Here is an 18,039-nt window from a genome sequence, read left to right on the forward strand (position 1 = left end):
TTACATTAGCAGTGTGTGTGTGTGTATGTGTGTGTGTGTGTGTGTGTGTGTGTGTGTGTAGTTTTAAGGAGGGATGAGTTTAATAGGCAAGAAGAAAGGGAGAAGACAGAAGGAAGGAGCTCCCTAGTACAGAGACCGAGGGAGCGTGGCTCCAAAGCTCAAAGAGGTCCCCACCTACCTTGGATACCAGCTGGAGGAGGTGATGTCTTATTTGCATAGGGCTCAGGAGATCGGTCTGAACAGATGTGATTCACGTAGCTTGAGAAAATGCTGGCCCTCCCACACTAGCCTTTTAATATGCAAATGTAGGGCGCAAGGATGTTCTACACATGCAGAGATATATGGGCGGCCATGTTGCCAGGAACATGTGGGCAAGGGCAAGAAGGCTGGGGGAATCCCCATGTTGAATGGATCCAGTTTCTAATGGCCTGCATTTGCATATCAAAGGTTGTCTGCCTGGCTCTAAGAGCTGAGGCTTTACAAGAAACCTTTCCGGAGATGTTTTTAAAAGTGAAAACTTCCCAAGGACTCCATTTCCTATCTGCCTAAAATAATTTCTTAATAACTTCTACCACATTCTTCCCTCTGGCAATATCACACTAATGACTATTAGGGAGTTTTGGGCAATGACTTTTTCTGGCTACTTCATGCTGAAAAGGGGCAGCAAATGGGGGAACAGCACCTAGAGCTCCTCCTGGGGTCGATCTAAGCGTCCTCAGAAAAATGGGTGTCCATGTGTGGTTCAGGCTACCGCACCATTTTTGGAGTTGGATTGCTTCTAGGTGAGAATAAACAATTCAGGTTATAGTATTGAGTATACAGGGTCCAAATATCAATACAAGACATATAAGTAACAGAGTGCTTAATAAAGGGGTTAACCAATTCCATAAAGAAGACTGAAATTTATTAAAAAAAGAATTGTAGCCACTCAAGGCTGAAGCTGGCATTTTCCCTGAGCCTGTCAATAATTTTAATTTGATTTTTAAGTACCTGTAGATTTTACTCTACTAGAGATGTTAATCCAAAAACAGCATGTTTCCATTAAAGCTGAAACTAGCCAGGCGTGGTGGGTGGCTCGCGCCTGTAATCCCAGCACTTTGGGAGGCCGAGGCGGGCAATCATGAGGTCAGGAGATCAAAACCATACCGCCTAACATGGTGAAACTCCGGCTCTACTAAAAATACAAAAAACTGGCCACGTGCGCAGTGGCTCACATTTGTAATCCCAGCACTCTGGGAGGCTGAGGTGGGCGGATCATGAGGTCAGGAGTTATAGACCAGCATGGCCAACACAGTGAAACCCTGTCTCTACTAAAAAAAATTTTATATATATATATATATATATATATATATATATATATATATATATATATATATACAGAAATTAGCTGGGGGTGATGGCAGGAGCCTGTAATCCCAGCTACTCATCAGCCTCCTGAGTAGAGAATTGCTTGAACCCAAGAGGCGGAGGTTGCAGTGAGCCAAGATCGTGCCACTGCACTCCAGCCTGGACAACAGAGCTAGACTCTGTCTCAGCACAAACAAACAAACAACAACAAAAAACATTAGCTGGACCTGGTGGCATGTGCCTGTATCCTGTAGTGCCAGCTACTACGGAGGCTGAGGCAGGAGAATCTCTTGAACCCGGGAGGTGAACTGAGATTGTGCCACTGCACTCCAGCCTGGGCAACAAAGCAAGACTCCATCTCAAAATAAAATTAAATAAATAAATAAAACTTCATTACTAAACCCAATAAAAAGTCCTAGCTGACTCAGTGATATTAAAACTTTAATGCTTCCTTTTTGTCAGTAACTATTATCCCTGCTATAAGGATACTACTTAAGCAAAATACCACAGCAATGGAAACTCGGTCCAATATTTCAGTTAGAAGGTGCTACCATGTATAACCCTACCGCAAATAGTAGAATGAGGACAGCAGTTTCCACAAGTGTGGTGTGGTAGGTAATTTCCACCTAAAATTTTACTTGCCAACATATAGAATTCCCCTTTGGGGGTATATAAAGTTCCTCGGTTTTATTTTCCCAAACAAAGAAACCTCCGGATTATGAACACCTTACTTACTTTCATTACCTGGCAGAATTTGCAAGATAATTGCCCAGAACTAGCATATTGATTCACCTTTTTATGTTACCCATCCTTTTTATTTTTTTTTTCCAAACTGCAGAAGATCACCACTTAATTCACAGGAATAAGCAGGGTTAGTCTAAAATGCAGGTAAAAAGCTTAAAAACAATTAATGAGACTAGGATTTAATGACACATGTATGATAAGCTTTGGAACAAAATTTTTCTCTGCAGTCCTCATTTTTGGTAAAAACTAATTATGAATGAACTTTAGTCTTATACTTGGCCTGATTACTTGCATGAAGTGCAGCAAGAATGGTTGTTTCTACATAGACCTTTTGGATTGGCTTTGATGAAACTCTTCCACAAGGAATTTCAGATACCACTTTTTTTTAAAGCCAAGCCCAGCCATGGGTTTGTATCCTCTAATACCTGTAAGTTGAGTCATCCTCTCCTCTTGAGGTCCCAAGATAAACTCGAAGCTTCCAGACCTGTTAGAAAGTAACATTCTTTACTGACTACAGGTTAGGAACACTGTGCAGGGACTGTGTAGACAAGGTATGAGGCTAGTTCTCTCCAAGGGGCTTTTATTGGCTCTGCATATCAAGCTTGATTCCTCAAAGGGAAACATACTCTTTCGGTTAAAGCCTTGGTAAAATAATCAGTTTTGCCACTTGTGTTCTGTTGACAAAGAAAAATGGTTTCTTACTGTACTGAGGCAAACTACTGCATTGCCGTAAGTTAAGAGTACTTACAGATAGTCTCCAAATTTTACAGGAACCAGGCAGAGAAAAATGAGCAGGCTCCAAATTTTGTTCACAGTGGTATACCTTACTTAATTATTATTGTTATTATTATTATTACTATTTTGAGATAGAGTTTGCTGCCCAAGCTGGAGTGCAGTGGCACCATCTCGGCTCATTGCAACCTCCACCTCCTGGGTTCAAGTGATTCTCCTGTCTCAGCCTCCCGAGTAACTGAGATTACTGGCACATGCCACCACGCCCAGCTAATTTTTTGTATTTTTAGTAGAAACAGGGTTTCGCCATGTTAGGCTGGTCTCAAACTCCTAACTTCAGGTGATCTACCTGCTTGGTCTCCCAAAATGCTGGTATTACAGGCATGAGCCACAGTGCATGGCCTACCTTACTTAATTATTAAAGGCCGAAAACCGTTTAAAATAAGTTTCCTTGACTGAGTCTGATTGAATTTCCTTTCCTGGCCCATGCACAAAAATGATACTACTCCAATGAGTGGAGGAACATCAAAGTTCTTGGTCTTCATGCTGATTTAGATAAAATGACAGAGCCACACGTGGAGTGGTTTTAAGGAGTGGAGAGTTTAATAAGCAAGAAGGAGGGGAGAAGACAGAAGAAGCTCTCTGGTACAGAGACAGCGTGAGGGGGGCTCCAGTGCCAAAAGAGGAGGTCCCCTTCATCAGCAATTTTTTTTTTTTTTTTTTGAGACAGAGTTTTGCTCTTGTTACCCAGGCTGGAGTACAATGGCGTGATCTCGGCTCACCGCAACCTCCGCCTCCTGGGTTCAGGCAATTCTCCTGCCTCAGCCTCCTGAGTAGCTGGGATTACAGGCACGCGCCACCATGCCCAGCTAATTTTTTGTATTTTTAGTAGAGACGGGGTTTCACCATGTTGACCAGGATGGTCTCGATCTCTTGACCTCGTGATCCACCTGCCTCGGCCTCCCAAAGTGCTGGGATTACAGGCGTAAGCCACCGCGCCCAGCTCTTCATTAGCAATTTTTAATGTCTGTACAACCGTCCAAAGTGAGGACTGCTTATACATACTCCTTCACACTTTGCTTTTTAAAACTTATCAGCTTTATTTTGTTTGTTTGTTTGGAGACAGAGTCTCACTCTCTCGCCCAGGCTGGAGTACAGTGGTGTGACCTGGCTTACTGCAACATCTACCTCCCAGGTCCGAGCAATTTTCTTGCCTCAGCCTCCCGAGTAGCCTGAGATTACAGGTGTGCACCACCATGCCCAGCTATTGGTTTTGGTTTTGAGACAGGGTCTTGTTGTGTCACTCAGGCTGGAGTGCAGTGGTGTGATCAGATCTCACTGCAGCGTTGAACTCCTAGGCTTAAGTGATCCTCCCACCTCAGCCTTCCAAGCAGCTGGGACTACAGGCATGTACACCATGGGTAGCTATTTTTTTCTATTTTTTTGTGGAGATGGGGTCTCACTAGGTTGCTCAGGTTGGTCTCAAACTCATGGCCTCAAGTAGTCCTTCTGCCTCACCCTCCCAAAGGGCTGGGATTACAAGCATGAGCCACCACATCCAGCCTTATCAGCTGTATTGAAGTATAATTTACATACCATAAAATTTACTTTTTAAAATTATACAGTACAATGAATTTTGACAAATGTTTACATCTGTGTAACCACTATGCAATCAAAATGTAGAACATTTCTATAACCTTCAAAAGTTCCCTCATGCCCCTTTCCAATCAATTCACTAGTTCTCTAGCTCCAGGCAATAACTGATCTGCTTCCTGTCACTACAAATTAGTTTTGCCTCTTCCAGAATTTCATCTGGATGGAATCCTATAACATATACTCTTTTGTTTCCATCTTCTTTTGCTCAAAAGTTCTTGAAATTCATTCATGCTGCTGTGTGTATCAGCAGTGTGTACCATTTGATTACTGAGCAGTGTTGTATTGTGCAGATATATCACAATTTGTTTATTTAGTCAATTGTTGGTGGACATTTGAGTTGTGTCTAGTTTGGTGCTATTCTGATTCAAAGTGATGTGAACAACCATGTGCAAGTATTTTTGTAGGCATATTATTTTTTAGATTTCTCTTGGATAAATACCCAAAAACAGAATTGCTTTGGGTCATATGAAATGGGAAGTATATGCTTAACTTTATAAGGAGCTGCCAAACTATTTTTCAAAGTGCTAATATCACTTTACATTTTTATCAGCAATGTATAAAGAGTTCCACTTGCTACATTTTCTCACCAGTGCTTCCTATGTCAATTTTTCAAATTTTAGCAATTCTAGTGGGTAATACTATCTCATTGAGGTTTCAACTATTTTTCTCTGTTGACTAGAGATACTGAGCATCTTTTCATGTGTTTATTGTCTATTTGTATATCTTCTTGAAGTATTTGCTCCTATGTTTTGTTCATCTTTTAACTGAGTTGAATGTCTTCTTAAAATTGAGCTATGGCAGTTTTAAAATATATTCTTAATGTAAGCTCTTTGTCACATACATATTTTGTGGATATTTTATCCCAGACTGTGACTTGTCTTTTCACTTTCTTAGTTGTGTCTTTTGAAGAGCAGAATCTGTAATTTTGATAAGGCCCAATCTATTTTTTCCTTTTATAGTTTGTATTTCTTACGTCCTATTCAAAAACTCTTTGCCTGCTAAAAACTTATGATTATTTTCTTCTATATTTTCTTCTAGAAGTTTTATAGTTTTACCGTTTGTAATTTGGTCTATGAATCTTTTCGAATTGATGTTTATATATGGTGTATGGTGTGAGGTAACAATGAAGATTCATATTTTTTCCGAAGGAATATCCAATTGTCTCTTTGGAAAATTATGCTGAGAAGGCTATCCTTTCCCCACTAAATAATCTTGGCACCTTAATAAAAAGTTATCTGGCCATGTACATATGTATGTGTGGATTTCTTCTGGGCTCTGTGTTAGATGTTAGATATATAGTTACACATATGTTTACATATGTGTAAACACAGTTACATATCTGTATATCCACCAACAGTTGAATGAATAAACTATTGTAACTTTATATACACACATTATATATATGTGTGTACATATACATATTGTATATGTATGTATACATATATACACATGACGTATATATGTATGTATACGTGTATACACATGAAATATATGTATGTATGTATACATATATACACACACTTAAAGTAATGGCTCCAGTTTAATTCAAGTTGCTGCAAAGGACACTATTTCATTCCTTTTCATGGCTGAGTAGTATTCCATAGTGTATACATACATATATATATCCCCCACATTTTCTTTATCAACTCATTAGTCGATGGGCACTTAGGTTGGTTTCACATCTTTGCAATTGTGAATTGTGCTGCTATAAACATATGTGTCCAAGTGTCTTTTTCATATAATTGCTTCTTTTCCTTTGGGTAGATACCCAGCAGTGGCCTTGCTGGATTGAATGATAGATCTGCTTTTAGCTCTTTAAGGAATCTCTATACTGTTTTCCATAGAGGTTGTACTAATTTACATTCTCACCGGCAGTGTAGAAGTGTTCTCTTTTCCCCACATCCATGCCAACATCTCTTATTTTTTGACTTTTTAATAACCATTTTTACAGGAGCAAAGTGGTATCTTATTGTGGTTTTAATTTGCATTTCCCTGATGATTAGTGATGTTGAGCATTTTTTCATATGTTGTGGGCCATTTGTATATCTGCTTTTGAGAAATGTCTATTCATGTCCTTTGCCCACTTTTTAATGGGATTGTGTTTTGTTTTTCTTGGTGATTTGTTTGAGTTCCTTGTAGATTCTGGATGTCAGTCCTTTGTCAGATGTGTAGTTTGCAATGATAATATTTTGAATGTTATATTTCCATTATAATTTAATTCAAAGTATTTTCTGATACACCTTGTGATTTCTTCTTTGATGCATGGATTATCTTAAAATGCATTTTTTTCTTTCTTTCTTTCTTTTTTTTTTTTTTTTTTTGAGACAGAGTTTCACTTTTGTTGCCCAGGCTGGAGTGCAGTGACATGATCCTGGCTCTCAGGTTCAAGTGATTCTCCTGCCTCAGCCTCTGGAGTAGCTGGGATTACAGGTGAATGCCACCATACCGGGCTAATTTTTATTTATTTATTTATTTTGGGGGGAGATGGAGTTTCGCTCTTGTTGCCCAGGCTGGAGTGCAATGGAATGATCTCGGCTCACCGCAACCTCTACCTCCCAGGGTTCAAGCAATTTTCCTGCCTCAGCTTCCCGAGTAGCTGGGATTACAGGCATGCGTCACCACACCCGCCTAATTATCTAATTTTAGTAGAGATGAGGTTTCTCCATGTTGTTCAGGCTGGTCTTGGTCTTCCAATCTCAGGTGATCTGCCCGCCTCAGCCTCCCAAAGTGCTGGGATTACAGGCGTGAGCCACTGCACCCGGGCCCAACTTTTTTCTATTTTTAGTAGAGGCAGGGTTTCATCACATTGGCCAGGCTGGTCTCAAACTCCTGACCTCAGGTGATCCACCTGCCTCGGTCTCCCAAAAGTCAGGGATTACAAGTGTGAGCCACTGTGCCTGGCCTGAAGTGTATTATTTAGTCACCAAATCTGTAAATATTACCCAAAGATATATTTGTCACTGATTTCTAATTTAATTGTATTGTGATCCAAAAATATACATTATATGTTTTCTTTTCTTTACTTTTTTTTTTTTTTGAGATGGAGTCTCGCTCTGTTGCCCAGGCTGGATTACAGTGGTGCAATCTCAGCTCACTGCAACCTCCAACTCCTGGATTCAAGCGATTCTCCTGCCTCAGCCTCCAGAGTAGCTGGGATTATAGGCACACGCCACGACAGCTGGCTAATTTTTGTATTGTTAGTAGAGACAGGGTTTCACCATGTTGGACCAGGCTGATCTCCAGCTCCTGGCCTCAGGTGATCCACTTAACTCAACCTCCCAAAGTGCTGGGATTACCGGCATGAGCCACCGTGCCCAGCCCATTAACATTTCTTTTATGGCACAGATATGATCTATCTTGCTGAGTACTGCTTACACAACTGTGTAACTCTGAAAACTGTACTCTGCTACTAGTGGTTGTTGTTGTATCCTATAATTGTGAACTAGATCAAATTAGTAACAGTGTTGGTCAGTGATCTTTTCTTCTTCAGTGTTTACTATATTGCTAATCCCATCCAGTGAAGTTTCCATTTCATATATTGTATTTTTCACTTCTAGAAGTTTCATTTGACTCTTTCATTTCTCTCCTCAGTATCTTCATCTTTTTCTTTAAATTTTTGATTTTTTTCTTTAATTTTTTTGTAATGGAGGTTTCAAAGTCCTTATCTGCTAATTTTGTCACCTCTGTAATTTCTAGTGATGATTTTCTTCCTGGTTTGGGGTCACAGTTTATTGCTTATTTGCATATCTATTAATGTTTTTGTTGGACAGCAGACATTGTAAATGTAATACTTTTGAGTGTTTGGATTTTGTCTTTCTTTAAGAAGTATTCGAGTTTGTTTAGGAAAGCTATTATGTTTTTTGCAGATCAGGTTGATCTTTTCAAGGCTTGTTTTTTTGTTTGTTTGTTTGTTTTGTTTTGTTTTTTTGAGACGGAGTGTTTCACTCTTGTTGCCCAGGCTGGAGTGCAATGGCGCGATCTCGGCTCACCGCAACCTCCGCCTCCTGGATTCGGGCAATTCTCCTGCCTCAGCCTCCTGAGTAGCTGGGATTACAGGCACGTGCCACCATGCCCAGCTAATTTTTTGTATTTTTAGTAGAGACGGGGTTTCACCATGTTGACCAGGATGGTCTCGCTCTCTTGACCTCGTGATCCACCCGCCTCGGCCTCCCAGAGTGCTGGGATTACAGGCTTGAGCCACCGCTGTTTTGTTTTTTTGAGACAGAGTCTAGCCCAGGCTGGAGTGCAGTGGCGCGATCTCGGCTCACTGCAATCTCTGCCTCCTGGGTTCAAGCGATTCTTCTGCCTCAGCCTACCAAGTAACTGGGATTACAGCCAGCCACCACACCCAGCTAATTTTTATATTTTTAGTAGAAACAGGGTTTCACAGTGTTGACCAGGCTAGTCTTGAACCCCTGACCTCGTGATCTGCCTACCTTGGCCTACCGCAGTGCTGGAATACAAGCGTGAGCCACCACACCTGGCCTTAAGGCTTGTTTTTTTGTTTGTTTGTTTTTGTTTTTAATTTATTTATTTTACTTTTTTAACCTTTGTTAGGACAGGTCTATAGTAACTTTTGCCTTGGGCTAGTTTAGACCTACCACTTAATTCTGATTTTTTTGGTTAATCTAAATGTTCAGCAGCATCTCTTTATTATGGCTAAATGGAATTCAAACATTTCCCAGGCCTATGTGACCACCAACAATTCGTCAGCTAATAGCTCCCTGGCAGTTGTTCTTTGCCCAGCTGCAGAGGAGTGTCAGTGCACTCTGTGCATGCTCAGATTATTATTTAGCCAAAAACCTGGGGATCCATATTCGTATTTCTGGAGCTCTTTGTGTAGTTCCATTCTCTCCAGTACTCTGTCCCATAAATTCTGGCTGTCTCAATCTCCCCAAACTCTAATATCAGCAAAACCATGGTGTGATTCTTGAATTTCCCCTTTCCTGCCCCACAGTCTGAAAGTTGTCTCGAGGCAAAAACCTGGAGATCCTAGTTTTCATATCCTCATTTGCTTCTCTTCTCTCACAGATTAGAATCCTGCACTGTCTTTTGAGCTAATGTCTAAAAGCTTTTTTCACACGTTTTGATCCATTTCCTAATTGTTATAGTAGTATATCTGGTTTCACATGGTTGAAAGGAAAAGTTTTCACTTTGCTTTTTGCACTAATAATATATCCTGGAAATCGTTCTATATAAATTTATAGAAATCTTCATTTTTTAAATAGCTTCATAAAACTCATTGTAAGGCTGGGTGTGGTGGTTCATGCCTATAATCCCAGCACTTTGAGAGGCTGAGACAGATAGATCACCTGAGGTCAGGAGTTTAAGGTCAGCCTGGCCAACATGGTGAAACCCTGTCTCTACTAAAAATACAAAAATTAGCCATGGGTGGTGGCAGATGCCTGTAGTCCCAGCTACTTGGGAGGTGAGGCAGGAGAATTGCTTGAACCCAGGAGGTGGAGATTGCAATGAGCCTAGATCGCACTACTGCACTCCAGCCTGGGCAACAGAGTAAGACTCTGTCTCAAAAAACAAAACAAAACAAAACAAAACAAAAAACCCAACTCCATTTTATGTGTACATATTATAATCTGTTTAACCCATCTTTGACATGTCATTTAAGTAGTTTCCAATATTTTTGCAATTATAATAAATGCTAATGAAGAACCTGTATATATATATATCTATATCTATATCTATATATATATATATTTGTAATTTTTGAGGTGTGTATGCATAATAAATACCTAATATTGTGATTTCTGGATCATAGGGTAAAGGCATGTGTAGTTTTGTTAGATATAACTATTAAATATAAATGTTAAATATAACTATTGTTAAATATTCCCCTTTGTATAGGTTGTACCATCTTGCATTCCTACAAATAGATGAGAATGTCCATTGTACTACAGTCTTCTCTGCAGAGTATACTGTCAAGCTTTTTAATTGTTGCCAATCTGATGGGTAAAAAGATACCTCCAAATAATTTTAATTAAAATTTCTCTTATGAATGAGATTAAATAGATTTTCGTATTTTTAAGGGCCAGTTTATATGTTTTTTTTTGTTGTTTTTTTAGAGACAAGAGTCTTGCTCTGTTGCCCAGGCCGAATTGCAGTGGTGCAGTCATAGCTCACTGTAGCCTCAAACTCCTGGGCTCAAGCAATCCTCCTACCTTAGCCTCCCAAGTAGCTAGGACTACAGATGGACACCACCATGCCCAGCTAATTTTTTATTTTTTGTAGAGATGTGGGAGTCTCACTATGTTCCCCAGGCTAGTCTTGAACTCCTGGCCTCAAGAGATCCTCCCATCTCAGCTTCCCAAAGTGCTAGGATTATAGCCATGAACCACCACAAATGACCCTATATATTTTTTCGTATTGTCTCTTCATGTCTTATTTTCACTTTTCTATTAGGTTTTTTTTTTTAAGTGTTTCAGCCTAAATTTGTAAAAAAGCTTAGGGGGTCTCTGAAGGGATTCTAAATGCTTATAAAAAAATGAATTAAGAGATAAAAATAGCCGGGCGCGGTGGCTCAAGCCTGTAATCCCAGCACTTTGGGAGGCCGAGGCGGGTGGATCACAAGGTCAAGAGATCGAGACCATCCTGGTCAACATGATGAAACCCCGTCTCTACTAAAATTACAAAAAATTAGCTGGGCATGGTGGTGCATGCCTGCAATCCCAGCTACTCGGGAGGCTGAGGCAGGAGAATTGCCTGAACCCAGGAGACGGAGGTTGCGGTGAGCCGAGATCGCGCCATTGCACTCCAGCCTGGGTAACAAGAGCGAAACTCCTTCTCAAAAAAAAAAAAAAAAAAAAAAAGAAAATTTAAAAAAAAAAAAAAAAGAGATAAAAATAAATATATAAACTTTAATTTTCAACATGAGTGCCATCAAGTTCAAGACACTTTTGTAAGCAATGATACCAGCCATTCAGTTCATCCCTAAACAATTGAGGGTCCTGGGAAGTTAACCATGTTAATGCAGTCTTTTTTATATTGGTTACTGAAGAAAAAATAGGTGCCCTTTAGACTTTTAAGATTAGGAAACAAAAACAAGTCAGAAAAAGCCAAATCAGGAATACATTGGTTGCCTAATGATTTCCCAACAAAACTCTCACAAAATTGCCCTTGCTTGATGAGAAGAATGAGCAGGAGCATTGTCATAGTTAAGGAGGACTCTGGGGAAGATTTCCCAGGCATTTTTCTGCTAAAACTTTGGTAACTTTCTCAAAACGCTCTCATAAAAACAGATCTTATCACTCTTTGGCCCTCCAGAAAGTCAACAAACAAGAGCCTTGAGCTTCCCAAAAAACCATTGCCGTGACATTTGCTCTTGACCAGTCTGCTTTTGCATTGACTGAACCACTTCTGCCTCTTGTGCCTTGTCTTCAGGATCATACTGGTAAAGCCATGTTTCATCTTCTGCTACAGTTCTTTTGAAGAAACCCTTCAGGATCTTGATCACAGTTGTTTAAAATTTCAGTTGAAAGCTCTGGTCTTACTGCAGCTGATCTATTTTATTTTTATTTTTTTGAGACCCAGTCTTGCTCTGTTACCAGGCTGGAGTAACAGAGCACCATCATGGCTCACTGCGGCCTTGGCCTCGTGGGCTCAAGCAATCTTCCCATCTCAGGCAACCAAGTAACTGGGACTACAGGCATGTGCCACCATGCCTGGCTAATTTTTTGCAGTTAATCTAGATGTAAAGGTTTTGGCATCCATCTAATGGAAAGTTTCCTCAACCTTAATTTTTCATTCAGAACTGTATACCTGAACCAACTGAGACATCCATAGTGTTGGCTATTGTTTCTGCTGTTAATTGTAGGTCTTCTTTCATTAGAGCACAGATAAGTTCTTTTTTTTTTTTCTCTCCTAAATTGATGTAGATGGTCTTTTGCTGTGGGCTTCATCTTCAACATTGTCTCATCCCTTCTTAAAACAAGTTAGTTATTTGTAAGCTGCTGATTTCTCTGGGGCATTGTCTCCATAAACTTTTCACAAAACACCAATGATTTCACCATTCTTCCACTCAAGCTTCATCATAAATGTGATGTCTCTTCTTGTTTCCATTTTAGCAGAATTCATGTTACTCTTATAGGGACTCTTTTCAAACTGATATCTTATTCTTCTTAGTGCCTCAAACTAGATCCTATTCAGACATGTTATAAAAAGTTAGTATGGATTTATTTTAGTGCAAGACATATTTTGAAATCCATGCATTTTTTTCATAATATGCATTTTCTATGAACTTTTTGAAAACTCCTTGTATTAGGGATATTAGCCCTTCATCCAAGAAATAGACTGCAAATATTTTCTCACAGCTTGTCATTTGCCTTTTGGTATATATATATATATATATATATATATATATTTTTTTTTTTTGCAATGCAATTTTTTCCCCTTTGTTTTTGTGTAATGAAATAAATCGGTTTTTTTTTTTTTTTTTGAGACCGAGTCTTACTCTGTCACCCAGGCTGGAGTACAATGGCGCCATCTCAGCTCACTGCAACCTCTGTTTCCCAAGTTCAAGTGATTCTCCTGTCTCAGCTTCTTGAGTAGCTGAGATTACAGATGCACGCCACCATGCCTGGCTAATTTTTGTATTTTATTAGAGACAATGTTTCACCATGTTGGCCAGGCTGGCCTCAAACTCCTGACCTCAAGTGATCCACCCACCTTGGCCTCCCAAAGTGCTGGGATTACAGGCATGAGCCACGGCACCTGGCCGAATCAATGTTTTCTTATATTGCATTTAGGTTTTGAGTAATAGTTAGAAACCTTTGCCCACACCTAGGTTATAGAAACATTCATCACTGTTTTCTTCCAGTGCTAGTACTTGTATGGTCTTTGGTTTCTACATTTAGATCTCTGATCTAATTGGAGTTTATTTTTGTATGTGCTGAGATACAGATCTAATTGTATCTTTTTTCCCAAATGGCTATCCAGTTGTCCCAATGCCATTTATTAAGAACTTCATCTTTGTCTCAGTGATTTGAGATAGAATCTTTATCATGTACGAAACTTCTATAGTGCCAGAAGATTTTTACTTTTTTTCAGAGAGGGTCTGGCTTTGTTGCCCAGGCTGGAGTGGCACAATCTCAGCTCACTGCAACCTCCACCTCACAGGCTCAAGGGCCCCCCACCTTAGCCTCTCGAGTAGCTAGAACTATAGGCACATGCCACAATGTCAGGCTGATTTTTATATTTTTTGTAGAGATGAGGTTTCACCATGTTGCCCAGGCTGGTCTCAAACTCCTGAGCTCAAGCAGTCAGCCCACCTCAGCCTCCCAAAGTGTTGGGATTGCATCTGTGAGCCACCACACCCGGCTGCCAGAAAATTTTAATAATCAGAAAGCCACAATTCTTTCTTCCTCTGTTATATGTTGAAGTGAATTACTTCATTTAGAAAAAAATAGGCCAGGCATGGTAGCTCATGCCTGTAATCCTAGCACTTTGGGAGGCTGAGGCGGATGGATCACCTGAGGTTAGAAGTTTGAGACCAGCCTGGCCAACATGGTGAAACCCTGTCACTGCTAAAAACAAAAAAATTGCTGGGTGTGGTGGCAGGCGCCTATAATCCCAGCTACTTGGAAGGCTGAGACAGGAGGATTATTTAAACCTGGGAGGCAAAGGTTGTGGTAAGCCGAGATGATGCCATTGCACTCCAGCCTGGGCAAGAAGAGGGAAACTCCATCTCATAAATAAATAAATAGCCATACAAGGCTACCCATTTGGTGAGAACTAATAAGTTAGATAGCAATGTAATAGCAAAATATGGGGGCAAAATTGAAACACATTCTTTCTGAGGAGAATGTAGGTCTTATGGAAGATTTTCATGTGGACAAATTTAGTAAATTTTTTACAGGTAGTTTCCCGACATGTTTAACCTTTGTGATATGATAAACAATAAGAAGGTACTAATGTGATCTAAGACTAGAAGAGAATGGCATTAAAATGGGAGATGGGGTAAACTTTTTTTTTTCCCTTAGGCTTTTGGCCTCCCAAAATTATTGTTTTTGCTGGGTGCAGTGGCTCACTCCTGTAATCCCAGCACTTTGGGAGGCCAAGGTGGGAGGATTGCTTGAGCCTGAGAGTTTGAGATAGTTCTGGGCAACAAAGCAAGACCCTTTCTCTACAAAAATTTAAAAATTAGCCAGAAACGGTGGCACATGTCTGTAGTCCTAGCTACTCGGGAGGCTGAGGCAGGAGGATTGCTTGAGCCTTTTGAAGTTGAGGCTTCAGTGAGCCATGATCACCCCACTGCACTCCAGCTTGGACAACAGAGAAAGACCCTGTCTCAAAAAATGAAACAAAATAGGCACAGTGGCTCATGCCTGTAATCCCAGCACATTGGGAGGCTGAGGCAGGCGGATCATGAGGTCAAGAGATCAAGACCATCCTGGCCAACATGGTGAAACCTCGTCTCTACTAAAAATACAAAAATTAGCTGAGCATAGTGGCACCCACCTTTAATAACACTAGGAAGGCTGAAGCAGGAGAATCGCTTGAACCCAGGAGGCAGAGGTTGCAGTGAGCCAAGATGGCGCCACTGCATTCCCGCCTGGCGACAGGGTGAGAATCCGTCTCAAAAATAAATAAATAAAGGGGTGGCAGGAAGTGCACTAGGTTTGAAATCGGAAAGTTGGTGGGGCTGCAGGAGCTGAGTCTGAAGCCCGGCTGTTGGCTACCGTGGGGGCGATCTGGTTGGGGAAGGCAACGGGACTCAGGCCTGCTTGCGAAGCATTGTCTTACATGATGGTAGAGGACGAACTGGCACTATTCGATAAAAACCTAAATGAATTTTGGAATAAATTCAAAAGTACTGACACCTCCTTTCAAATGGCGGGACTAATAGATACCTACAAGGACTCCCTCAAAGCATTTGCAGAAAAGCTGTCTGTGAAATGAAAGGAAGAAGATAGAATGGTTGAGGTGTTTCTGGAACATCAAAATCAGATTCGCAGGCAAAATAAGCTCATTCAAGAAAAAAAGGATAACTTGTTAAAATTGATTGCTGAAGTAAAAGACAAAAAGCAAGAATTGGAAGTATGGACTGCAAATATCCAGGATCTTAAGGAAGAATATTCTGGGAAGAAGGAAACTATTTCTACTGCTAAGAAAGCGAATGCAGAGAGGTTGAAAAGGCTGCAGAAATCTGCGGATTTGTATAAAGATCGACTTGGATTAGAAATTCGAAAAATTTATGGTGAGAAATTGCGGTTTATATTCACTAATATTGACCCTAAGAATCCTGAGATCCCATTTATGTTTTCCCTGCATCTAAATGAAGCAAGGGACTATGAAGTGTCAGATAGTGCCCCTTGTCTTAAGTGCCTAGCAGAATTTCAAGAGAATATATGGAAGACCAACAATTTTTCAGCTTTTCTTGCCAATGTTCGGAAAGCTTTTACTGCCATGGTTTATAATTAATGTACAAATAGTGTATATTAAAACGGTTTATTTTTCTTCTCTGTTGTGTATCTCTTTTTAAAAGAATTCTCATTATCTGTTGTCTGCCTGTAATTCTTTGGTACTTCTGTAACATTTTGTGTGGTTTACTCCTTTTAATCACAGTAGTCCATCCTTATCTACAGTTTTGTTTTCCACACTGTCAGTTACTCATTGTTTCAGTTACCCCAGTCAACTGTGGTCCAAAAATATTAAATGAGTAGAGTGTAGTACGAGATATTTTGAGAGAGAGAAAAAACATTTCATATATATAACTTTTATTACAGCATGTTGTTATAATTGTTCTATTTTATTATTAGTTATTGTGGTTAATCTCTTTCTGTGCCTAATTCATAAATTAAGCTGTATCATAGATATTTATATGTGGGGAAAAAACAGTCTATATAGGATTTGACACTATCTGAGGTTTCAGACATCTACTGATGGTCTTGGAACATCCCCCACAGATAAGGGAGAACTACTGCACTTTAATTAAAATCTTAGGGAAAAGTATAAAGTAAAATGTGTTCTTTTAAAAATGAAAGATAATTAATTTGCTAGTTTTCTTTAAATGTCAAGCATGGGTAATTTATGGCTAGTACTGGGAATGGAAATTTGTTCAGTTGGCACCGTGTCTCAGTGGCCTCCAAGCTTTTAGACCACTTAATATTAATATGGACTCTTAATATTAAAAAATTAAAAGGACTGCCCCCCCAAACAAATACATAAATAAAAATAAAAGTAAAAAAATACAGCCGGGCGCAGTGGCTCACACCTGTAATCCCAGAACTTTGGGAGGCTGAGGCCGGTGGATTGCCAGAGGTCCTGTGTTCAAGACCAGCCTGACCAACATGGGGAAACCCCGTCTCTACTAAAAATACGAAATTAGCTGGGTGTGGTGGCCATGCCTGTAATCACAGCTACTCTGAGGCTGAGGCAGGAGAATCCCTTAAACCTGGGAGGCAAAGGTTGCGGTGAGCCGAGATAACACCATTGCACTCCAGCCTGGGCAACAAGAGCGAAACTCTATCTCAGAAATAAATAAGTAACTGGCCGGGTGCGGTGGCTCAAGCCTGTAATCTCAGCACTTTGGGAGGCCGAGGCGGGTGGATCACGAGGTCAAGAGATCGAGACCATCCTGGTCAACATGGTGAAACCCCGTCTCTACTAAAGGTGCAAAAAATTAGCTGGGCATGGTGGTGCGTGCCTGTAATCCCAGCTACTCCGGAGGCTGAGGCAGGAGAATTGCCTGAACCCAGGAGGCGGAGGTTGAGGTGAGCCGAGATCGCGCCATTGCACTCCAGCCTGGGTAACAAGAGCGAAACTCCGTCTCAAAAAAAAAAAAAAAAAGAAAGAAAGAAGTAACTAAATAAGTTCCAAAATATTTTGATGACATAATTTCTTCTTGTTCTAACAAAACTATGTATGCATTTGTCCTATGACCCAGCAATCACATTATTAGGAATTTATCATAAATATACACCTCAAAAATTACAAAAATACATATATACGACGTTATTTATTACAGTATTATTTGTAATTGCAAAAATGCTGTAGATAGAATAGAGGTCATATAAAACTTATTCTTAAGATTTAGAGTGGGTGTGGTGGCTCATGCCTGTAATCCCAGCACTTTGGAGGCTGAGGCAGGCTGATCACCTGAGATCAGGAGTTCGAGACCAGCCCGGCCAGCATGGTGAAAACCCATCTCTACCAAAAATACAAAAATTAGCTGGACGTGGTGGCATGCCTGTAATCCCAGCTACTTGGGAGGCTGAGGCACAAGAACTACTTGAACCGTGGAGGCAGAGGCTGGAGTGATGCGAGATCACGCCACTACACTCCAGCCTGGGCAACAGACTGTCTCAAAAACAAACAAACAAACAAACAAAAAGCAAACAATAAAAAAAGATTCACAGATCATCTTATCAAATCAAAGTATGCAAAATATTCATGTAAACTTCAGATAAATATGAAGGCTAAACCATTCAGCTTCTTCATCAAATCCTTGAATGTCCCACTTGACTAAATTGAAACATGTTTGTTTGATTTATTGGTTAACTGTTTTTATTCCATTTTTCCTCAAATGATCCCATAATTTGACCTTAG

At 40.2% G+C, this 18,039-nt stretch overlaps 1 protein-coding gene and 1 pseudogene across 21 annotated transcripts in view; both read left to right on the forward strand.

The window, feature by feature from the left end:
* Positions 1-18,039, forward strand: part of LOC101029820 (protocadherin gamma-C4) — a 186,330-nt gene that overhangs the window by 124,708 nt on the left and 43,583 nt on the right. The window lies entirely within an intron of this gene.
* On the forward strand, positions 1,350-16,440 carry LOC141580257 (kinetochore protein Spc25 pseudogene; annotated as a pseudogene).

This window comes from Saimiri boliviensis, chromosome 1, assembly GCF_048565385.1.
Source record: "Saimiri boliviensis isolate mSaiBol1 chromosome 1, mSaiBol1.pri, whole genome shotgun sequence".
In the NCBI taxonomy this organism is placed as follows: Eukaryota; Metazoa; Chordata; class Mammalia; order Primates; family Cebidae; genus Saimiri; species Saimiri boliviensis.